General features: G+C 41.9%; 1 protein-coding gene across 4 annotated transcripts in view; it reads right to left on the bottom strand.

Moving 5' to 3' along the window:
- The window catches only part of KLF12 (KLF transcription factor 12), a 256454-nt gene that overhangs the window by 124826 nt on the left and 105394 nt on the right, over positions 1-26234 (bottom strand). The gene's annotated exons all lie outside the window — the stretch shown is intronic.

Below are 26234 nucleotides of genomic sequence, written 5' to 3'. Positions count from 1 at the left end.
TACCATCCACAAGTTGATAACCCCACTAGATCCTTCTGCCAGACAGCCTACCATCACCGATTACTCTGTGTGTTTTGCGGTCATCCACACAGCTTGCTTGTATATGTTTGCAGCCACCCACATAGTAATCATCTTATATATACTGTAAACCTCTGGATTGTTTCTGAGCTGTCATATATGACTCTAACCAAAGCATTACTGAAGTCGAGGAGGAACACTTGGGACTGCTCCTCCATCCCAGCTGGGCTTCAGTGTCATCAAATCACACTATCTCAAGCAATCATTTCATAAAATCCATTCCACAAGCTTGCTGTATTACATCATTACAGTTGTTTTTATCCTCTCAGTACTGTAACTAGGAGACTTAAAATCTTTATGTGCTCTATTACAAAGATTCTTAAACTTCCAGCTTACACTTACTCATGGCCCATTGCTTTTGAAGAGTTATGCATTTGAGCATCTTTCATGGTACCAAATTTGGCTGACCAGTCTGCAATACCCAGATCTTTCTTCTTTCTCTGTTTTAAAAACATACTCTCTATATGCCCTCTTATGGGATCTCACCTGTCCTTTAGAGTTTTTACACAGTAATTGCTCGTGGATTCGAAACTGCTTCAATTAGTTGATTGGGTAGACCAGAATAAATTCCACTCTAAGCTTACGAACATGAATGCATTTCACTCATAAAAGTGTTCTTTAACCTGTTCTTCACTTTTCCTGCCCTGGGTTCCTGCCACATTGCTGTTAGCTTCAACCATGCTAAGCAGCTGATCCCAATTAACCTTCTTCTTCATAAAGGCAGAAGCAAGAAAGGTTGATCCATCTTCCAACTTCTTCTGTCATCCATTATTTTCTCATCTTCTCCTTTAGATAACAGTCTGATAATTTCCTTTGTCTCCTTCTACTTACAGAAGCTTTTTGCTATTTACAAAACTTTCTTTTATTGTGCATTACCTCTCTTACCATCTGTACCTCTACATTTTTTAATTTGTCCAGGATGCTTTTCATGTTCTTTTAATAGTCATCACGCTGAAAGAGTTTGAAAACATTTCTCCCTACCCCCCCCATGCTGTTGTTGAAATACTTCACTCTTATTAGCCAACAGTCTCAAATTAAGTCTCATCTTACCTGCAGAGAGAAAGAGCTAAAGGATCTCAGGTTTTTAATATTCTTTTGTAACTGTATTTCAAAGCTGCGCTAAACAAATCAGTCAGAGAGCATCAGCCAAGCAATCCACCCACGTTCACAACCTTTCTTTACCTAATGATAATTACAGATTGTACTACAGACAGCCTTTAATAAACAGCATCAAGTTTAGAAGGAAGACATCTGTAGGGACCCTTCTGTTGCCATGGAAATATCTTCAGGCCAAGCTGTCTTTAGCTCCACACATTACCTCCGTATTAACCTATTATTATGCTTTTCTTTGGGTATTAGTACAAATTATGGACTAACTCACCCCAATCAGATTATTATAAATGATATTACATCTGAGTTTGAGGGATGCCAAAGAACAATGAGTCACAAATGCTACAGACAAAGGTAAATTCCTGGACTTCCAGACAAAAGTATTTGTCTGATGTTGCACGGATTTTATTCCACGAGGTCCTGAACATTTTCAGCTTCCACCAGTAGCTGGGGTAAGTCAGGGCTCCCAGCAAGGAACAGAGCCCCACAGCCACCGCCACACTTTCTGAAGACCAGTGAGCAGTTCACGGCTAAAATTTTTTTCGTATCTTTGTAAAAAGTTTGGATGAAACTTGAGTCATGCCAGCTCAAAATATTAAACAGATGACTACTTTTTGCGACTATCATCTGATTAATACGGTAATAATCATGAATGCAATAAACAACACTAACAAATGGTGTAGAACTCTATAGCGATAGGCACAATAAACGTGTACAAGAGATACCCTCACATGGTGGACTGTTCGCTTTGGAGGACCCCAGAATATTTTACAACTACGTACATGTAACACTGATGAAATGTGGTCATCTGAAAGGGTAGAAGGTATTAAGCAACTTGCAAACAGCGTATAGCATAACAGTGAGATCTTTAACACCCACACAGAATAAACAGGATCTCAGTTTTTAAGATCTCATCCAAAACACACCCACACAGCCAAGTGCATGGTATTCAATTTACTTATTTCATATAAATGAAGAAAGAAGTTAACCTCTGCTAAGACGTGAACCACTGGTCTCAAGAAGGGTGAGGGATCCAAGCTTGAAAATTACATTTTTCATAATTAACTGTGACATTTTGACTGCTTCTCTAAAATTAAATAGGACATAATTGAAAATGTTCCTTACTCTGACAATATTTCATACTGTCAATAACTTTTAAACAGAAAAATCAATCAGAAGAGTTTTCCCTACCAGCCTCAATTGTGACACTAAATTTTTTCAACAAGTATTTGGTGACAGACTTTTGGAGATGATCATTAAGACTACTGTCCAAAGAAGTACAGGCAATGTCTTAAGCAGGAATGGAATGACATAATTTGAAAACCACAAAAAAAAACAGAAATGAGAGAATGCCAGAAAACATAAAGTTAAGACTGCTGGTGCTTACCTAGTAAAAATTGCATCTGCCAGTGAAAAGGCTGTTAGTGGAGTTGCTCCGATAAAGAAAATCACAACAGAATTATTTTCTATAGAGTATTTTCTGTATTTTCTATTACCTTATAACTCCAACATGAAAAAAAAAAAAAGACCAAAAAAGATTTTTATCAGACTGTCCTGAGTGTGAACAGTGATTTAGGATCTATTTTAGCACTGCTGCCTCAAACAAAAATCCACCGACATCCTCCCAGGGACCCCAGAAAATCTGTGATTATTGCTCAGATGTAATGTTAAGTTCAGTCAACAATTTAATACTTCATAAGCTGATCTTTCCCTTTTCTTCCTTACAACTTACTTCCAATCTTTATTTTGTTTCTGCTTGATCTTACTCCCTCCAACAACAACAACAAAAAAAAAATTAGTCTTTTAAGAAGGATAGGGATGTGGTTTTATGCAAACTGTAAAATCAGAAATACTTGAAAACAGGGCCGCAGGATGAAAATCTCCACGTAACAAGTGGCCCAGCTACCATCAGTACTGAGCAGGCAGCACCACAGCTAAGGAATTGACTTGTCACCTTGATCTTTCTAGGCCAGCATTCGCACTACACCACCAGCCCCAGGTCAGTCTAAGCTCACATCAAACCCTGATGTTAGGGGAAGCAGCAATACCACCCCTCTCCTGTCCCCAACTTGCCTCCTCTCTCACGCTTCCATAGGGACTCGCACAGTGGCCCCAAGGAAGTAGCAGGTTGAAAGTAACCTCTTTCCCCCAGAAAAGGATTAATTTTTATTGTGTATCTGTTCCTCAATCCGATGCACTAGAAGCACTTCTGCTGGTGATGGGGAAGGATCTTGGGGTCAACCACGTGCAGGCAAGAAGACAAGGTGGGAGGATGCTGCGTGCTGGCAGCAGTACTGGCTTATGCCATGGGACAGTGAAGACGAAATGAAGCGGGGGCCTGAGGGCGACATAGAAAGGTAAGGACAGTGACACTTGCCGGAGGAGCTGGAGTCCCATATAATCAATTCACATTCAGTGGTGCCGCTTTCTGTCAGTAATCCCACTGGGATCCCCAGGACCATGCATGGACAACTTGTTGTGCCACTGTCCCTAAAGTGTTTTCCCGTGTGTTTAATTTGCATGATCGCGCACTATCACCTGTACAAAGCTCTCCTTTCCTTCAGCGCTCATGATAAATGGCCATCAGTGAATGAGACAACAGGTCGTACTTGTTATTCCGCTGTCACCGATGACTGCTTGATGCTCTGTTTCATTTGGAAGGTGCCACTCAGCCACTTTAAGTAAAATTAAAGCTTTCTCATTCATCTCCTAGAAGACACAACCTGAGTTCAAGGTTTACTGAATTCCCCACTGCTGCACAGACCCACCAGTCAAGCCTCAGCCCTGCGTGAAGCTGAGACCCTGCTGCGTCAGAGGACTCTGACTTCACGAGCTCCCCTTCTTGTTCCCAGCAGGGCACAGGAGATCTCCCTACTTGTCCTGCCAGCCTTCCTCCCTAGAAATCCCACTGCCACACGGAAGTGCCACAGGGGTGAGGTTCCACAGATGTGAAAAACACGCCCACCAAATTAAAGGCACCCAAAGCAGATGGGGCAATAACACCAACGATAAACTGTGGGTGGAAGAAAAGGAAGATGACAGAGACAGGCACTCAGCATCCTCCCCTCTGCACTCCCGAAGCTGAAGAAGTTAAAGACAAACAGCTGAATAACGGCAGAAAGTCAATCACAGGGCTTAATTTAAGCTGCATTACATACAAACAATCCCTGATGAACAGCAGGCACAATAAGCAGGTCAGAAAAAATAGTATGATTTTTTAATTAAAAGAGAAAACTAAGATCTCTGCAGATCCTAAGTTCAATACAGTTCCAATTAAGAACAATGAGATAACAACAAACAATCTAGCAGCATTTAGCTGTACAGCAAATGATCTCTGGTAGCATCACTGGCTTCACAAACAATGGATTTGCCAAGAACAACGCACCTATTTAAAGAATTAACCAATAATCCCACTAGCACTTTCCATATATAAAACATATAATCCTGTGACTTCTGAGATTTTTTTTTTGACATTTCAAAGTAGACACAGAAAAGAAAATTTTTTTAAATATACTTCTCATCTAACCAAATCCTGAATCAATGAAAAAATGGAAACAGGTAGCGGCCAAAGCACGATGTGCATGAAGAAAGTGACATTTCCTAGGCAAGAGGGCTTCACAGAGCAGCGCAGTGCTGAGAAAGAACTTGCCACTTGACATACAGCAGTTGCGTAAGTGAGAAGACCGATGCTAATTAAATCAAGAGACTGCCACGAAAGGTCATGTTATTTAATATGTGGTGTTCTTGGGCCTTTAAAGAACACTTAACATATGGCACTTCCATTTTTTTAAGTCACATTTCAGAGACTTTTCTTATATTCATAGTATCAGATCACCATCTAGGAAGACTTGCAGAATGAACTTGTGATAGTGAGTGACAAGGCAATAACACGTAATGCATGTGGGAAAACCAACCTTTACTGTATGCATACACAATGATGACCTGTAGACTGGCTGCACATGTAAATGTAGCTGTTCTGGTGGTAATGGGTTATATTACAGTAGTTCTCTTGGGGAAACAAGACATTTCCTTAAAGAAGATGCCAGGTTATGGAGTAAGATGTCTAACACCTTCCTTTAAATGCTACATGAAGATAGACATGAGCAAAGTGGTAAAGACCGCCCATCTTTCAAGAATGAACTTCACTTACATTGAGTAATTTGATCAAATTGCCTTCTTGTTTTGGGCAGGGACTGGAGGGGTGTTGGAGGGGTAGATAACATTTTTGCTTTAAGCCAGCCACAACCTAAAGCATGACAACTCATTGTAAATCTGTATTTTACATATATAATCAGTGACAAGACAAACGTCTCAAGAGACCTTGAAGCTACTGTGAACACGTGTCTGAGAACATCAGCTCAACCATGTCTGGGCATGATACCACACGCGAGGAATATCCAGGGAGGGAGCAAAACAGAAACACCACTGCACAACTCAACAAATCCAAAATGCACCATGTAGCTCTGGTTCCCCCCATGGGACTCACCTCCTTTAAGCTTCAGATGTGTATTTGACATCTTAATTTGTGCTGGTCATCCATGCACCCATTCTAACCAGTGGAGAAAAATCAGGGGGCTGGAGGATAGTTTGTCCTGCCTGTCCTAAAGATGAAGGATGATGAGCACAGACACTGCTATATAACATTTACATACCTAACTTACTGAAGAGGAATCCTGCATCTGTTATTTAAAAAGGTATGTTAGCTGTGCACAAAGTACAAAAAAGCCTACAAGGATGATCTGAGAAATAAACATTCAAGGGTATACAAAGCAGGCAACTCGCTTTGGTTTCGGAAAATGATGACTGAAGTCCTATGATAAACATCAAAATCCTGACTGACATGGAAACGGTTCCTCACAATGTAAGAACAAGTGCAATCGGCAGACAACAGCTATAAAATAACTGAAAATAAGTAGTCTTTCATCTAACACCTACAATTACCACCACATAGCCACAGGTATTCTGGAGACCAGAAGCATAAATGAATTAAAAGATGGATTAAACAGTTTCACTGGGAAGAGTTCATGAGCAGCTATTAAACACAATGGTCCAAGTATAATAACAGCCTTAAAAACACCTAAAACCTGCTGACGCATCAAAGTTATCATAGAATCATAGAATGGTTAGAGTTGGAAGGGACCTTAAAGATCATCGAGTTCCAACCCCCCTGCCATGGGCAGAGACACCTCCCACTAGAGCAGGTTGCTCAAAGCCCCATCCAGGATGGTCTTGAACACTTCCAGGGATGGGGCATCCACAACTTCCCTGGGCAACCTGTTCCAGTGCCTCACCACCCTCACAGGAAAGAATTTCTTCCTAATATCTAATCTAAATCCCCCCTCTTCCAATTTAAAACCATTACCCCTTGTCCTGTCACTACACTTCCTGACAAAGAGTCCCTCTCCGGCTCTCCTGGAGGCTCCCTTCAGATATTGGAAGGCTGCTATGAGGTCTCCCCGGAGCCTTCTCTTCTCCAGGCTGAACAACCCCAGCTCTCTCAGCCTGTCTTCATAGGAGAGGTGCTCCATCCCTCTGATCATCTTCGTGGCCCTCCGCTGGACCCGTTCCAACAGGTCCATGTCCTTCTTGTGTTGAGGACTCCAAAGGATGTCCAAGGAAGGATCACACAACATGGATCTTTTTCATCTTCCCTGTTTTCCTCACCTGTCGGAGACCCTGCTGGAGTGTGTGGTCAAATGGGCCTTGGTTTTCATTCACCATGGTGATGGTGGTTCTGAATAAATCAGCCTGCTTCGGCTACCACCTCACTCCACGCAACCAGACTTAAAACATAAACTGCTTTAATGCACAGTATGTTTCACCACATGCCCACATAACGAAGATTTGAGGTTTTGGGGTTTTTTTTGTTAAGTGTCAACTTAGCTCCTTTGTGGATATTACCACTCAAAATGTCATGCTGCGTACTCAGTCGGATGCCATTTGGATACAAATCTAACAAATTGGTTGTGAAGCATTTACGTTGTCACGTTCCCAATAACAAAACCACGAAAGAGACAGCTTGATAATCAAAGTATGAGATGAAGGAACAGTTTCTTCCTTCAATACAGGTTTGTATTTTTCCCCAGTTACCCTGAGCTTCCAGTAGTGCGAGGGCAGGGCTCACAGCGCTCAGCTTCCACAGGCTGAAGGTGAGGCTTTTCCAGGGGCTGAGGATTCAGCAGTTATCATACAGCAACAGTAAATCTGGAGACCACAGTACACACTCAGACTCGCCATCTGTCCCCCATTACCTTCCAAGGAGGCTGTCCCATGCTGCGTCATTGAAGTTACCCAAAGCATCAACTAAGGGTAACAGATCTTATTCTGTAGAATAAATATTTTTTAGACTGAGGAAACACATCACAGGAGTCAGTACAACATGGTAAAGATGAGACCGTACATATTAGATGTAAAGCTAATTTTTCCTATTCGAGACACAAAATTCATTCGAACATCATCTAGTGCAGCACTCGGCTCACCCCCCAAAAAAGAGCAACAAAACAAATACCTGTATTTTACAAAAGGCACAGGTTCTTGTTCTTATCAGGGCACAACGGAAACAGTTGTTTTCCATCTATGAATTCTCTACTGACTTACAGGCTGGTTAGCCCAGATAAACTCTCCTCCATACATTCTTCCTTGACAACTGAACTCAGATAAGGTCCTCCAGCTAGAAACTGGCCAGATTAAGATGTTCACGGCATTCATGACAAGAGTGCTTTCCTTGGCCCAGCAGAGCCCAACCTTATTTTTTCTTTCCCCTCTGAGCTTATGAGAATGATGAGAAGTTCTTTTACTTCCTCAAGGTCAGGCTTGAAGTGGTGGATAGCAGTGAACTAAATGATTTACTTGGGAGGAGACACATTCTGAATTCAAAATTAGACCGAGCCTTTAACTGAAGCTGGACCATAATGAATACGTTTATCTGTATCTCATATGAAGAGGGTTTTTTTTTCTGAAAGCTTCAGTTTAGGCACTTTTTGCCTAGAGTAAATTGATAAGTGGATTTTAAGAAATGTCTATAGAAACACACCAACATGCTACAGATGGAATACTGAGAATGAGAAATGCATAATAGGAAGTCTTGCGCACCCTGAAGCTCACGCTGAAAACCCTGGATGCTGCATATGCTTCAAAACCTCTATGCTGTATGAAATAGTAACAATGTCCAACCAATAACAGTGTTATCCATATCGGCCACTGATTTTTAAAAGTTGATCTGATCAACTATCTCGTGCTATCAGCTACTGACCTTCATTTTTAAGCCACTCCACTGGCACTAGGCTCTGTCCTAGTTAAAACATCGCAGTTTCATGTTTGATGCATCACTTCTAGGTTATGAAGCTCCTCATACAAAAATGGGGAGCTTCTTCAAGTTCCTTTCTTAAGATACATATTAAGAACACATTAATGCTGTATTATTAATAATGCAAAAAAAAAAGACTGTACATATACTAAAATACAATTAAAATAATCATATCATAATAATCCATAATAATAATATAAAATATAATAATCCGTGAAATAAGAATAATCCTAGACATTAAAAAAATAATCACATGAACAAACAGAATTATGTCATAGGATGTATCTTGAGCTTGAGCTGTGCAGCCTCCTGTTGTTCCTGCAGACAGCAGCAACTGCTGGTTTGTTACACTCAGAAGAGAGGAAATATATTGTGTGGAGTTTGTTTTTCCTCCAGGTCTGTAAGGAAAGGGATCAGTCTTTATGTTTCTTCAGTGTAAACTTGCAAATCATCTGCTCAGGGGCTTTTCTGTCAGGTTTTATGGGAGAAAACAGAAGCCCAGAGGAGAAACGATTCCCATTTAGAGAGTCTCACTAACTCATGGATGAACACATCCTATCTATAGAATATAACGAAGAAGTAAACATCATGTATATCAAGCTTCCCTCTTTGCAATTACTACCTTTGAATCTATGTGAAACAACAGACCTCACTGCTGAGGGAGGATGCCCCGGCTCCCAGAAACGTCTAGGGGTGATCAGCAGGGCGTCAAAATAAATAATGATACCCTCACACCATTGTTTTTGCTCAGTCATGCCAGGACGATCTTACTGCTTCATGTGAGATAATGATGCAATAAATCTTAACAGATCTGTGCCACTGCACTCTTTATTTTTTTTTTTCTTTTTTTTTTTTTCCCTTGCATGACATGCTCCCTAGATTTCTAACACGCAGATATATCACCCTCATAAAAAAAGGCCTTGATTCTCCAAGTCCTTTTGTGGCTCAAAAGGTTGAAGTACTCCATTACCAGACCCAGCGCAGGCTACGCAGAGGCGCGATAAAGGATGAGCCTCAGCCATAGCTCTCCACTGTGTTTGAAAACTGCCACCCATGATCCCTCATGCTCAGAAAAAGAGCTTTAAAAACAAAACAAGACAAAAAAAACCAAACCCTCAGCAACAGATTCTGTCAGAAAAAACAGGGTTGCAGGGAAATCTCCGTCTCTTCCTAACCAGGGCAGGCTGTGCTGTCGTGAGGCTCTGTTATTTCACGTAACGTCACTTAGCCCTCCTTTGCTGGAGTCAAGATGCCTGCCTTATTCACTCATTTAGCACCTGCAAACTGCATGGCGAAGCCTAAACCACATTTCATCCACGTGGCATGACTAAAAGCACGACTCATGTGTTAGGGTAGCATATATCCAAGCATTTATTGCCACTCTTTCCCTTCCCTGCACGCCCCTTCTGCTTCAAGTCTGATTTGGCATTTGCTTGACTCCTCAGAAAGTCAAAATTATTGCCATTTATTTCCCCCAGGCTACTTTTATGTCAGACTGGCAAACTGAACCAGCTCACCGAGTGATCCCATGGGTAACAGCATCAGCTGAGGGATGGCGGTTGAGGAGTTGGGGAAAGGAGAGGGTGGGAAGAGCAAAGGAATGGGATAACCTCTTCCAGTGCCTGACCTAGCCTCCGCTACAACTAATGATAAGATTATTACTACAAGGAGTGTAACATCTTGTGAAGACTGGTGAGCACTCATCTTGCCCTTCTGTAGCGCAAGACCAGAGAAGCCACCGCACTCCTGTGTTGGGCCAGTTTGTTAACGTAACACCTTACCCTGCCAGAAAAAGTAGAGGTCGTCATTTAAAACACCATCATAGACAGGTGGAAGAATCTTGTTAGCTGCTGCCCTGAGGTATGTGTGTCTGCAAGAGAAGCAACAGGAGCAGAGAAGTTGAGAGAAGGCAGCAGAGGAGCACCAGCAGAGGATGATACCAAGCTGAGTGGTGCAGTTGACTCACCTGAGGGACAGGATGCCATCCAGAAGGACCTGGACAGACTCGAGAAGTGGGCCCAGGTGAACCTCATGAGGTTCAACAAGGCCAAGTGCAGGATCCTGCACCTGGATTGGGGCAACCCCCAGTCTCCATACAGGCTAGGGGACGAAGGGATTGAGAACAGCTCTGCCAAGAAGGACTTGGGGGTACTGGTGGATGAGAAGCTCAAAGGGAGCCGGCAATGTGCGCTTGCAGCCAAGAAAGCCAATCGTATCCTGGGCTGCATCAAACAAAGCCTGTCCAGCAGGTCCAGGGAGGTGATTCTGCTCCTCTACTCCCCCCTAGTGAGACCCCACCTGGAGTACTGCATCCAGCTCTGGAGCCCTCACCACAGGACTTCACTGACTTCTTTTTTTTTTTCTGTCCATTTTTAAAGTCAGAAGGTTCTACAAAGCTACACACCAAACACAAATGGCACATGCCCAACTTCCAGGACACCTGGCTAATCAAGGTTTAGAAATAAGTGTTTGTAAGAAACGTCAGCGTTAAAAGTTCTTCTCCCCAGTGTTTTCACATTGTGTTAGAAGAGACACGGAAGACAAAAAGCGAATGTGCTAGTCAGTGATGTAAAGACAAGACTCAAAACAGTTACTAGGGAAGACAGATTTGTGAAAACCCTCATCTGGCTTTCACAGCTGCTGGAGGAACGATCCCCCGCAGGGCTCGGGTCAGGCTGTGGCTACAGGCTGGGCACTGGCACCCATCACCACACAGCCGGTGAGCGCTTCCCAGGTCAGCAGATGGGCACAGCAGGGTCTGGTACAGGGCAGCAGGAAGCTCCCACAGAGACATTCCCTGAGCAGGATTTCATATGGGGATGGCGAAGGCCGATTATCAAAAATACAACCTTTTTGTTTTTCACAGGGCATATTTTTCTCTTAAAATCCCCACTCAGTAGTTATTCATTACCAGTTTCCTCCTGTTAGAGAAATTACTTGGTTGGCATGGCAACATATTCCCACCCTGAGCTCCTATCCCTGAGCCTCCTTTCAGCTCCTGAGGACTGCAAGCATCACCGGTCCCTCTTCATCCTTTCATGCCATTACCATCCATACCCTCCTCTTTCACACAGACTTTTAATTAAATTGCATCTGGCATCCACAAGCCTGCCCGGGCATCTTGTTCTCTGGCAAATGCCTTCTGCAGGACTGAGCTGCAGCTCAGGAACACACGCTCAATGTGAAGAGCAACTCCTAAACATACAGGGGAAGTAGTCAGGTCTCAGTTACTGACCTGTCGTGCATCTTTTACATCAAAAAAAAAAAAAAAAAAAATCACCGTTCAGGAGAAAAAGATTTTTCCCCTTCAAAATGAGTAAGACAAATCCATCTACTGATAGTACATGCAAAATTTTCAGCAGGAAGTTATTTTAGTATAGCACACACTCACAGTACATTTGCTTGTTGTAATCTGCACTCAACAGTAACTACTGGGTAAGAAGAAAAAAACATGTATCTTTTTAGAGATTATATGGTTCTATAAATCATTTGAATGGAATCAAGGAACATACTAAAAAAAAAATCAGGTTATACAACCAACAATACACCTCGTCTCATACACATTTCAGAACATCTCTCCATTTGATATGAATAAAATTAGTTCATGAAGAATATTTAAAATTCAATTCTTTGTAAAAAAAAAATAAATCTCACATTGTAGGATGGATTAGAAACGGATTAGTTTAATAGTAGAGTTAAAACAAAATTAAGAACAAGCATCATATCTGATATGTAATATGTTACTCTGCCTTAAAAAGCCAGGAAATTTAATCTAGTTGATTTCTTCCAATTTTAAGGGCTTTTATACCTCTCAATGGTTCTAGGGATTATTGTAGCAGTTTTCACAGATTTAGGATTCTTGCATGCTACCCTGATCCCAAGTCAGTGCCATGAGTAAGTAACAGAACTCTTTCTGTTCTTAAAAACTAAGCAGGTTATTTACATTCTCTGCTGGATGCTGAATATTCAGTACCTCTCAAGAACAAGCCCACAGCATGCTTTCCACTCTGGACCAGATATTTCCTACTCTGCATATATGACTTGGATTTACTTTATTTTGAGCACCCTTTGTTACTTTTTAATTCCGGGTTTGCAGACGGGAACTTTTAATTAACAATTTATGGGAAGCTGCAAGTGTTTCTCCATAATCCATGTAAAGATACCAAATTTATAGATAAACCAGCTATTTTATTGTTCAGCCTTTGATAAATATTTGATCCGTTTCTGACAACAGTAAGGTCCCCATCGAGGCAGTTAAATTGGGATGAAACTCAAGGAGGACTCTTGGGTAGGCTAGAAGCACTTACGGAATTTTTAACCAGGAATAAATTAATGCTTGTGTATTCAATACTAACAACGTGTATTTATTTCATGCTAACAGCTGCCTTAAATTGCCACTTTATCCCATCAATACTCTGAATGGTTATTCAGGAAAAAAATTAAGTGTGTTTCATGTTCCAGACAAGCCTTTCAGCCTAAAACCATTCACAAAAACTAACATGTATAGCAACAAAGGAAAGAAACTCAAGCTTCAATGAGCCAAACAATGAACTTTTTTTTCCAAGAGCAGAGGTAAGTAATACCTACCTTTCCACTACGGATTTTTTTAGTTTATTTGGTAAAAGTGAATGCTATTCAGAAGCCAACCGGAATAGTTTCAGCTTCTATTCTATTTCTGTCTGCTTTCTGTAGGCATGTGCTATGAGTTGCCATTGTATGGCTAAGAAGGACCTTTCATCTGATCCACTGCGGTCACTCTGGTGTTCTCATAAAGTCCCATATGGACAAAACCAAAACGATCACTGTTTGTTTAGAAGGAAGAAGAGGCTGGAGCTGTGGTAATCAGTGGTAGCTTTGGTGTAATGACCTTTAATTAATGGAGGTTGAAACCCTGAGGAGAGTGAGGAAAGAAAGACAGTAACAGAGACCTAGTCGTATCAGTCTAGACTCTCAACTATCGGAGAGCAGAAGTTTTGAGGGAATTAAGTGGGATCCCATGGAAGGTAGCTCTAAAATGGCCAAAGAGCACAGGAAAACAGGAAGATCTTGAAGGACAATAAAGTGCAAGATTAGCGCATCCCACTATTCAGAAAAACAAGAAGTATCAGGAGACCAGTTTGGCAGATGTGGAACACATGATGGAGCTCCAGTGCAAAAAGGCAGTATAGCAGGAGAAGCAAGCAGGGACAGCATACCAAGTATGAACACAAACATCCAAACAGGCACGCAAGGATGGTGTCAGGAAAGCCAAAGCTCAGATGGAGTTCAGATTTGCAGGGAAGGTGAAAGGCAACAACAAAAGATTCTACCAGTACATAAGAAGTAAAAGGCTGGACAAGGAAAATGTGGGTTCATGGCCGAATGAGGCGGGTGAGTTATTGACAGAGAACACTGTTAAGGACGAGGTACTCCGTTGCCTTTTCTGCCAGGCTGCATGGGACTCTGAGCAACCTGGTCTAGTAGCAGGTGTTCCCACTCATGGCAGGGCAGTTGGGACTAGATGATCTTTAAGGTCCCTTCCAACCTGAACCATTCTATGATTCTATTAGAAAAGCAAAACCACCAGAGCAATCCAGCAAAGGGGACAAGGAAACATTCAGAGCCACCAAGCATCCAGTACTAGAGAGCTAGCAGATCGCAACCAGCCAGAATACAACCAGGCTGTATCTAAAACATCTACCTGGCAAAAAACCATCAAAGAAAGTGGTAAATGATGTGGAAAGGCACCTGTAGAATTAAAAGCATAGCCCGGCATATCTGTAATCGAGACAGGAGAGGGTGATGCTGCTGTCTTCCAAGGACAAACTAACATGACTGTTAGGGAATTTCCACTAACTCACCTACAGCAATGACATAAAGTCCACACACAGCATCACAGATGAAGATCAAAGCCAAAATCAGTGCCTTGGCATTAATATTGATCTCTACTGTAAATTATGAAAGTAGGACATGGGCTACAAACGCTGCCACAGCAGCCTATGGAGGTGGGACGTGGGTGGCACCGGTGTCCCCTCTAAGGAACAAGGGGAGCGGGGGTGTTCGGGAGGAGGCAGGGCCGGGGAGTCTTTCCATGAACAGGCCTCGCTTGGGGAGACCTGCCGTCCTCCCTCTGTTGAGTCCCCAGCACTTCTCCTCCTCCTCCAGCCCCTCGCTCTCTGCCCACCCCAGAGAGCTGGGGCTCCATCACAGGTGTGGCCGGTGTGGAGCTGCCATGGGACTCATCATCCTCGTCTCCCTGTGCTCTGTGCCTGGGCACAGGCAAGGGAGGACAAACGCCACCTTTCGTTGCTGTTGGCTTTTTTAACCGTGGTTCCTATGATTTTCTGGTGTGTTTAAGTGATGCAACCAAGCAATAACATTTGTAAAAGGATGTCTATGAAAGCAGATGCTTATTAAATACTCATCCTCCCAGCGTGAAACAAAGGGGTGAGGGGGGTGAAGAAAGAATTTAAAAAAAATAATAATTCAAGAAAACGGGATCCTTAAAGTAATTTATGTAAGGGTTCATCTCCATGGGGAGAAATGAGGAAAAAAGCCAATAATACTAAAAAATATACAGCTCTTTCAGTATTTCCCAGCAGGATACAGAACAAGAGTAAAATATACATTAAAAGAACTCTTTATAAGGCAACCTCAAATAGAAGAGTTAAGAGAGCATCAACAAACAAGTGAAAACTAGAAGCAATCCTTTCTCCTAATAAGCAACAAAGATTAAAATAGTTTTGGTACTATCATAACAAAGTGGCGTTTGTCTTGTGCTGCTGAAATGTTCTGTGATACTGTAAATTATTGAGTTATATTGGCTTATGGTTATTTTTTCTTAAGCTAGCCAGTATATTATAAAAATATAGTAGCAACGCACACTTACACAATACTTCTCACTTCAAGTATCTCAGTGTCCTTAAAGAAATAAAGTATAGCAGTTATCCAAGTGAGAACCGGGAATACAGAAAGATTTCACTTTACCCTGAGCCAAAACAAAGGGAAAGGATGAGACAGCTCAGACACTGCAATTTCTCTCACACCAGTGTGCCCTGTTGATCAAAACACACACACACCATCATAACAAAGTGACTGCTCTAACGAGCATTACAAAACGAAAATAATCAATTAAATTCACCAGTGAGGAAAACAAGGTGAAACGTAATGATTAACTTTTCTCCTAGAAAAATGATTTAAAGATTTTGTGGTTCACAATTACTTCACTGAGATGTTTCAATGGAAAACATTTTAAATAAAGAACTCTGAACCCTGAAGAAGTTACCGTGCATCAGCAGGTCTGCACTACTCATCTATACACATAATAACCCGCGGAGGTAAACGTCAGGTAATTCAAGGTAGCTTTCTTGTTAATAAAAGGCGGATTACCTAGCTAACCTTCATCGGTTTCTCCATAGGAACAGAGGGACTACGTCCGCTTGGAACGTATTGAGTTTCACTGCAGTCGGAACCTGAATTAAACGGCAGGTGCCCTACCAGGTAAGTCACCAGATCAGAAGCGTGACTGCTTTTTAGATGCCAATAATTTCCCCTGAAGTCTAAAACCCACACTACTGTATCTTAGAATCGCGCTGCACTGTGACGTGGAAAAACAAGAGGCCTGTGTTGAGTTTCAACGCAGAAGCGGAACAGGATTTTAGGCTCCGGTGCTGTATACCAACCGATACACGGCATGCTCTGTGCTCCCGTGACTATAGCGCTAATACCTTTCTGGCGGGACGTGAAGAGCAAAAATCCGTACCTCGATGGCTCCTCAATTAGGATTGCAAACTAGATCAAAATTACAGTTAAGCCATGGATATTGGATTCCCAAAAGAAATAGGAGATGGAGCACACACAAGTCATTGCAACTGGGGTTATCAGGGAGAACGCTGTAAGTGTAGATATTTGGATGGTTGAAAATTTTTCTCACACATTTTTTTACATTTTCAACTATTTTTAATGCAATAAAGGAAATGCTGACCTTTCACATTTCTATAAAACACACAATTTTCAACCCAAAATGTGGATTTAGAAATTCACAGTAACCGACAGATATACAGCTTGTGTGTACCATGCTTATTTTTCTTTATGGCTGGACTTTCTCAGCTGAATAAATCTTCCATGAGATTCCCATCATAAGCTCTGGTAGCAGTGCAAGCTGAGAGGTCATACATCATCAAAAAAGCAGACTGGCTTCAAGGTGAGCCCATGAAATAATTGACTGGGGATAGAAGGCAACCAAACGATAATCTCAAGACGCACTTCAGCACTATGCTCAAATCAAAGGGTTGACTTTCCTTCTCCCAAAGCCCACATTATTTTTTTCAGTCCATATAAACACACAAAACTGTTACCAATTCAGGTATTTAACATACGATATATTGTGTGTCATTTTTCTACAGAACTGTAACAATATTAAGTTGCACTAATTTCTGGGTAATATCACACATTCTCTTTGAAACTCTTCCTAGTCTTGCAGATAAAATATCTCCATCCTCATGAAATCTAATTTCTTAGTAAGTGAAATCATCTTCTTGCTGCCCTTCTGTCATTAGAGAAAGGGGAAACCTCTTTCTGGCATGGCGCTGTTAGCTAAACACGAGCTGTTTGGAGCAGAGATCTTTCTCTGTTTCACTCCTTTTAGACTTGCTACTCCATTCCTAATACACGCAATCGTTATTACCTGAAGATGCCCATTAAAGCAGTGTCTAAACACAAGTTCTGATTAATTAAAACAAGATATCCAGGGACCGCCCTTTATTTGTACAGTGCCTAGTGCAACGAAGTCCTCACCCACAACTGAAAATCTCCCTGTTCCTACCATACATAAAATAAATGATAATAGACAGAATAAGGACTACATTCCCTAAAGAGCTCTCTAACAACCAACTTAACTGCCTAGGAAAGGAAAGCAATGGCAGACAGCGGTCGGTAAATTAAATCGCAGAAGATGTGGGATCCTTCTCTTGGAGAGCATTTCAGACAGCATCATACATCTTACAAACCCCACCTGCATTTTCTATCTGTAAACTCGGTTAACTTGGCAAAAACACTGCCTGGCAAGCGTGACAGTGAGTGTGCTGACTGAGCTGCTTAAGCTATCATTTCCTATTAGTCTTAAATCTATTACCTCTCTATTGCACTTTTGTATCAGATCTCTGGGGGAAAAAAATACCAAGTAAATAAAGCACACCAACAACCATGGTGCAAAAACCCCTTAGCTCTCTTTTCTATATGAAGGCTGATGTTAAAAGGAGTAAGGAACATGTGCAGCACTGTAAATTCTCAGTATTTGGCAAGGAGACATGCCCAAAGTAGATAATTTGGGTCCCAGATGTCTCAAGATGTAGTTTCAGATACAATAAACCAGCTCTAACCACAGGCCTTTGTCAATAGCAGCACCCATGATGTTCTTCCCAGCCCTCCCCTCTCCGAAGGACAGAAGATATCCATGATTTCCTAAGAGCATGACTGCAGGATGTATACAGCCATTACCCTTCTCCTGTTGGGTTGGGATTTTTGGATCAGTGACCGGTTGACCCAACTCTCCCCAATGTCATTCAGTCACTGGCAATGGATACAGCAGGAATGTCGGGTTGAGACCAAAGCTGTAGGAGTTGGCTACCTTTTATTCTTCTTGTGAGCTTCCACTTAACATAAAACAGCACCCACAGTATTTATCAGCTTGTGGCACTTCACTTGGCCTAATGAATCCAACTGATGTAGCTGTGGTGCACCTTTCTAAGGATGTGTCTTGCACCATTTCTGAGTTGCAAGCATAGCCCCCAGCAGAGCTCAGGGAATACAGCTGTATCTCCTTAGGTACATCTCACATGGCTTTGCATCATGCCCTGTAGGTTATGTCCTTACTGGTCTTTGGGATCAGATCTTGATCCCCTTCTGAAGAATGTCATGTGTTTATGGCACTGCAAAGCAACTAATGAATGGAATCAGCTGTGTTTCTAACCACTCTGTAACACTCCTCAAGTATCATCTATTGCAAGACGAAGAGAACCAACAGAAAGTAAGAAGGGCTAGTTTCTTCGCAGAAGAGATTGATGCATGCGCATTGTCCACATGCCATGTTTCCCCAAATTAGTCATGCTAAACATCAAGTAATTCAGAAAAAGTATTTGAATCATCTGAATGAAGCAGAGATTCATAAATGACAGCAGCAAATACTAGAAGTGCTTTTTCTTCTAATAATACAAAGAATGTACTGAATGAATCGACATAAAACAGTTCCCCATATAGTCAAGGAGCAAGCTTTACTATTGAGCCTATTCTCAACTGAATTTCAATAGGTACTTCTGGAAATCTTTGAAAATGGAACAGATTTCTGTCACTATTACCCAAGCTGAGGTAGAACATGTTTACGTATATAATAACACAAGCATAGATGGCATTCTTCAGACACGAGACAACAAGATAATTTGACTGGAGACAAAAGACACGGAGAACAATATTGGCTTGTTAAAGGGTTTTGTCATTTTAGTGATTCTTTTCACAATTCAGAAATGATAAGGCATGGGAATGGAGACGGATCAAGCAGAATTAGGAGGTGAATTCAGAACAAGATATATAATCTTCAAATAATGATTTAAGGGGACAAAACACGGGCACAGGAATCAGCGAGACCGCAGATTTGGAAACAAACAGACTGATGAAAATTAGAGGTTCATTATTCTCTGTATTTGAAGATTAATCGTGGGACACAAGTCCCATATTCACAGCTCCTTTTAACAAAAGCTTACAGCCTGACTCTGCAAATACTTGCGGAAGTTTAACTTCGTATGTGTAAGTTAGACATATTTACCAGTTTTTAGAAACTGGGCCACATCCTGCAACAACCAGCAAGACTTCGAGATCTTACACTTAAGCAGTCAACACCATCCATCCTAATGTCTTGACAGTAGCCATCAGCTGACAAATTCACTGCCCAGTCTGCATTACCATGTAAATTAATCCAGCCTCTGTATATTTTTACAATGAGAAGTATTACTTTTCAGAATAGTTTTTGGCACAGCCAAAGAACAAAGATTTTTTATTTTTTTTTTCCTCCTGAAGTACCCCACCTTCACCTACATGGGGCGGGACCACATTCTTTACGTCCTTCTCTAAAGCTGGTTATTGATATGCAAAGATTTTACCGCAGACCAAAAAGATCTAAAGCTGTAGGTCACTGGAGGATATTAAATGATAAGCAAATTCACATTTCTAAAGTAATTCTACCAATTTATTAGCAATGCTAGCTCCTGTTCCACAGTAGGGGAGATAATAACGAAGCCTTGTTAAAGGGCAATGCGATATCTTTTATGTAATGTCTTTTTTTCATTTGTGATAAAGTCATTAAAGCGGCACTGTGTCTTCTTGAAGCCTCAAACAATAGTCTGCATTAAATCTCCTGCGCAAAATTAAGGATGGTAGTTCACTGGAAAAATAAGCATCTGTTCTTGCTAATGCTGATGGCCTTCTAAAAATCATTAAACTATTCCAAATTGGCGATGATAAAACAAAGCAGAACTGGTTTAACTTTTTCCAAAGCAAAGAGAAAATCCATTTTCCTTGTAAAAATTTCTTTGTTCCAAATTTGCCCAGTAACCTATATCTAATAAGGCATGTCTCCCTTACAGGCTGCCTAAATCCCATTCTCCCGCCATCATTTACCTTGAACTCAGTGCCTTTTAACCTGGATTGGTAAAGGTTTGTCTTTGCTGCACTGACGCCAGCTGTAGCTCCTGAGTCCTACCCCCTTTCCACTAGTCACAGCCTCAAAGGAGCTGGTGCGTGGGACACAGCTGAAAGACGGGCATCAGCTCCAATTGCCTTTCAGTCTCAGCTAGAGACTGGGCTGGTTTGCAGTGGGAGTCGCTCGCACAGCTTCATTCTCATAGAATCATGGAATGGTTAGAGTTGGAAGGGACCTTAAAGATCATCGAGTTCCAACCCCCCTGCCATGGGCAGGGACACCTCCCACTAGAGCAGGTTGCTCAAAGCCCCATCCAGCCTGGCCTTGAACACTTCCAGGGATGGGGCATCCACAACTTCCCTGGGCAACCTGTTCCAGTGTCTCACCACACTCACAGGAAAGAATTTCCTCCTAATATCTAATGTAAATCTCCCCTCTTTCAGTTTAAAACCATTACCCCTCGTCCTATCGCTACACTTCCTGATAAAGAATCTCTCTCCAGCTCTCCTGTAGGCCCCCTTCAGGTACTGGTAGGCTGCTATGAGGTTTCCCTGGAGCCTTCTCTTCTCCAGGCTGAACAACCCCAGCTCTCTCAGCCTGTCTTCATAGGGGATGTGCTTCATCCCTCTGATCATCTTCGTGGCCCTCCGCTGGACCCATTCCAACAGGTCCATGTCCTTCCTGTGTTGAGGACTCCAAAGCTGGACACAGTACTCCAGGTGGGGTCTCACGAGAGCAGAGTAGAGGGGTACAATCACCTCCCATGACCTGCTAGCCACGCTTCTTTTGATGCAGGCCAGGATGTGGTTGGCTTTCTGGGCTGCCAGTGCACACTGCCCCAGCTCATGTTGAGCTTCTCATCCACCAACACTCCCAAGTCCTTCTCCTCGGGGCTGCTCTCCAGCCATTCTCTGCCTAACCTGTATTTGTGCTTGGGATTGCCACGTCCCTGGTGCAGGACCCTGCACTTGGCCTGGTTGAACTTCATGAGGTTTGCAGGCTACCCAGGGATACCCTAAAATTTGAGCTGGACTACACCTTCTTCGTTCAGTTGTTCCTTCTGCCGTATTGCATTTTAAATCCACTTTCACTTGCTCTAGATATGTTACCTGAAACAAAAGCTCTCGAAACCAGAAGTAGTTTAGAGAGAAGATACTGCTTTATCTGATGTCGGGTACCAGGTGGAAACCCACAAATCTAGCACGCCTTACCGGGGACATTCACCCATTATTTATACACAAAAGATTCTCATTATTTCACCTACCTAATACATACCTCCACCTAGGCTTACACATTCAAGACCTTTTGCACATGCATATTAAATTTTTCAGTGTCTGCAAAACACTTCTGTGCAGGTGTGAGTTCCTTGGTTGTTCTTTGGGTAGGGATACCCTTCCTTACATTATCCTTTTAAGGTATTGAGTCATCTCAGGACAGTAAAAGTTTCCTGTAAGTTTGCCAGCTTCTTGAGGATGATAAGGATGTTCCTTGAAGTGGCCACAGCTGTCCTAATTTGTATAGGGGTACATACTTTGACGTATGAGAGAACCTTGAAGTGATTAACTACTACTTGTTATCCTATCCTTATCACTATCAGCTTGGTGACTATTTTGTCACACAGTAAGAAGCTCAGTAACTAACGATTTTAGCATATGGTTATAAACAAAGCAGAGGCTTGCCTTTGGTAACAGATATATAACACTTCTGCTGTGTAAGGACTGAGATGCTATTTAAGAATACTTCTTAGAAACTTTTCAGAGGTATCAGCCCAGGTCTGGGCACAGAGCACCCAAACTCAGCACAAGACACAGATGAATCATGAAACGAAACAAACATCTCCTAACAATAAAGCTGAAGATCCTGGAGGGTCATGTACAGATGGTAGAGAAGAACTTACGCTACACTTAATCTCTCCTGCAAAAAGACCAAGGACTCCAATAGGAAAACCAAAAGCAACATGGGAATATAATGGACTGATTGCCTGGGTTGATATCCAAATGCAGCAGAAAACGCTAGTCTTGGCTGAAAGATTTGCTCTGTCCTGGTTCTCATCTGCATCATGGGTGATTTCTACTACCACCACCACCACATGTAATCAAGAGACAACACCTACTGAAGACCAGGTTACCCAGAGCAGCAGAGGGAAGATGAATTTCTGATGAAATGCACACAGCCAGATGGTGCCTATTTCACCTTTTGTGGTATATGGTTACAGTAAGTGAAGAACCAACTTAAGGTTAAAAGCTGGTGCTGTTTGTATAAAATCTTCCTTTTCTTCCTATTATGCTTCCATTTTGGTGGAGTAGGTGTCAAAGGAAGGGGAACGTTACTTCTTTCTGAGCTTTTTATTTCTATGTTGTCAAGTTACTGCAGTGACCAATGTTCACTTTATCAAGGTTGCTAAGTGGTGGTATTTTCTACTGCTCGAGAGTCGATAGGTTGGTGGGTTACTAGTTCACAAACTATAAGGAGACACGTGAATTTGAAAAAAAGGCTTTTAATAAAGTCCTAGGATAAACACATATTGTTTGATCATTAAACTCGCCAAATTATGAAATAAATTGAAACCCTGGAGTAAAAATGGACTCAAATGCGGTGATCACGTCATCTGCTGAAGTCATCCACCAAGCCAGCATCGTACGTGTAACATCATTACGACAATTCACGTTTGAAGCAGGGCTGTAGGCATTTCACTCACCTCCTGGTGGTCTTGGAGCCAAACTCAGAATCACAGGGGTTCCTTCTGGCCCCCGCTCTTTGCCACTAACTCAGAACTGGCACCAAGGGACCCCTGAGAAAATGTCCGCACCTTTGCCTCACCTCCAGCAGTAACACACAGGACACCACAGGAACACAAAGGTGACGAGGCACATCGGCACCCAAGTGGGATTTGACCCCCCACCAGCCTGCCATCCCTCCAAGAGTACACACTCACCTCCGCTAACAGCTGCCCAGGGTGCGATGAGAGTCTTCTCTACTGGCCACTCTCTCATCAGGCCAACTCTGCAAGAGCCAGGACAGTGGGGAGGATGGGCTGGGTGTCCCACACAGCACAGCCAAACAATATCCACTTTCCTCTAGCAAGGCCCTTTCTGTGCATCCCACCTTGGAAGTCATGAACCACAAAGGACCGCTAATCAAGGCACAACTACTGAGAAAACACCTTTTCTGGCTGACACATCCACATGCCCTGCAGGAAAAGGTTCAATATCCCTACAAGTAGGCACATACCCGTGGAATTAATTTAATCCTAATTTCAATAAAGTTTTGCAGCAATTGCCTTGTAAACACCCATCACCATTAACACGAAGGACCCACCAAGGCTGGTCTGCTTAGTTATCGTACATGGCAGCCTCCCAGGCTGCAAAAGCAACCTGAGAAACAACCCCCATCATTTCACCACACATTGTACGGCCTGGCTCCGAAAGGGCTAAGAGATTGTCACACAGCACCACGAGGGAATTCTTCTGTTGCCACTGGAAAGGGCTGGAATCAGTGCTAGATAAATTCAGATTAAAAATAAGGTGCATGCTTTCACAAGAATGGGTAATTACTAGCATAGATGTAGGAGGTTCTTCACCACAAATGGTTTTAAAATCAAGATCATGTTTATTTGAAATACAGGTTTAGACTTAAATAGGAGACAATTCAAAGTGGTCCTGTAGCCCTTCTCAGGTAAAAGATCAGATGGTATTATCCCAGCTCATCCCAAGCCTCATTAGAGAGACACGGCAACTCAATGCTCTCTGGTCTGATTGTTCAGCCCTCACCATCCCGGTCAGGGGCCACTGGTGCTCCAGACTGTTGCTTTCAGTCCTCCGCAACTGACACAACTGACTTCAGGACAGCCCTAACCATGGACAAAACTTTCTTTTCATAAGCTTTAAACCATGTCTCACTTTTGCCCTTGTAGCAAACCCAGAGCCAATATCAGGTACCAAGCAGGAACAGCAAAAAAAAACATCTGTCTTGCTACAGGTTTTGGAAAAGTTTGCCTAGTCTTGTCTGTGTTCAGCATCCTGAGTGACGAAGCTTTGGCCACTACCTTCAGAAGACTTAAAAAATGGTGTTAGTTTGCAAATTTTCAAAGTAGAAATCACGTCTCCCTGTATACACATACGTGTATGGAGGTGCAACTCTAGGCACTTTGGGCACTGTAATAACATAGACAGATACCACAATTTCAAATTCATGCTACTTGGATCACACTTTAATTCCCATTCCATACTTCCCAGTTATGATATTTATCTTTCCAAACAGCTCCACGTGCTGTTTTCAGTAATCACATCCTTCAAACACTTGTCCCTGTTATGTCTACCAACACCTACGTATTCAAACCAGTCTCTGAAGCACATGCTAAACATCTGTTTCAACCACCTTTCTCTTTAGAGTTTAAACCATTTGCTGGAAAATTGCCATCCTAATGGCAAGCTCCTCTGTTAGTGAACTGGAGAATTCATTTTGTATTTATTGATTGTTCCCTAATGAAGAGTCATAAAGGTGCCAGAGACTCTTGACCAGACACTACTTAATTAGTACCAAAGCGCATAAAATCCCAAATCAAACCAAGCTCTTTGTCCAGCAGCTCAGTCACTGGAAAAGAAAAAGATGACATCATTTTCTGCTTACACAGAAGTCCATAAAGTCTTATTAAAAAAACCCTAAGGAAATTAAAAAACTGTATAAATTGTTCATTTCCTTCCAGTTCCTAAGACACTAAATAGGTCTTCCAGAATCAAATCACACTTTGCTAAAGGAAGTATTCTTCATAAAGGACCCAGCAATATGCATCATGCATAGAATTTATTTTAAACTAGACAAAGGCAAATACCAATAAAACATTTGTGTTCTGAACAGTACAGAGAAAGTCTTATGTTACATACAAAGACATAATGCAAAGCATCCACAAAGTATTAAAGATTACCTCTAATGGATCTGTCTTTTCATCATCATGGCTCATACAATAGTCCAACTTTTATGTTCCCTCAAACTACACTGTACCGGAGTATTTTCTGAGGGTACTTGTTCTCAAGAAGGCAGAGAGATGAACAAGAAGTCCATTAAATGGCAAGGTTGGTTTTATCTCTCAAACTTACAGCCTCAAAAACATCCTGAATAACTGGTATCTCCTCGCAAGTCTTTCAAATTAAGTCATCCTGAAAGTTAATTCCCTCTCTTTCGTATCATTTAAATCCTCAATTAAATAATTGAGAAAATAGCAGGAAGGAAAAAAAGTCAACTAACAGAAGGAGGCAAAAGCCCATCCCTACAAGGCAATAGCTTTGCTGCTTCTTTTAGGCTCTCTGCTTTTTGAAGGCGTCTGTCTTCAGAGCAGTCAAGTGGCTTGGAATCTTTGGGATAAGAAAGATGCACACAAGGAAATAAAGATTCATGATAACACAGTATCCATTAAATACAGATGCCCTCACCAGTAATCTACAATCCCCAATGTGCTTATTACCACACATGTAAGAAAATACCATTAATATGTCCAAAAATGTAATCTTCCATTTTCCTAAAATCTACCACTCCAATATCAGACTGCAAAAAATTCAAACCGCTAATTCATGTTCTCTGTCCTGTTTTCAGAAATTGATGTGATATCAACTTTTAACAATCCAAAGCCTCTAGCCCTCTTACCATAATGATAAACAAGCGTATTCCACTGGAAAGACAGCAGCTTTGCTGAAACAGGAGTAGGACAAGCATATAAAGGACAAAACAACCACAGTAAGGCAAATATCCCAAAAAGGCAGAATAGCAAAGGGCTTCTCAGACATATGAATTTGGCTTCTTTACTGTAACCCATTATTCTTCCCTGTTTCTCTTAAACTGCACCTTTCGTTATAATCATAAAATACATCAACAGCATCTCAGCTATCCCAGATAATTTCAATAAGTCTTCCACAGAGCTTTGTTTTGTGGTCCCAAGCAGATGAGACTAGATGCTCACCGCTACGTCTCCCACGAAAATTACCTCCAAAATGGCAGAAATTAAGGAGAAAAACAAAAAGTAGAAAAGAAAACAACAATACAACGAGAGGGACAGCTAACCACAGAGAAGCTTGG

The sequence above is a fragment of the Numenius arquata genome, chromosome 1, assembly GCF_964106895.1.
Source record: "Numenius arquata chromosome 1, bNumArq3.hap1.1, whole genome shotgun sequence".
NCBI classification, from domain to species: Eukaryota; Metazoa; Chordata; class Aves; order Charadriiformes; family Scolopacidae; genus Numenius; species Numenius arquata.
This window is presented reverse-complemented; position numbering and strand designations above follow the sequence as displayed.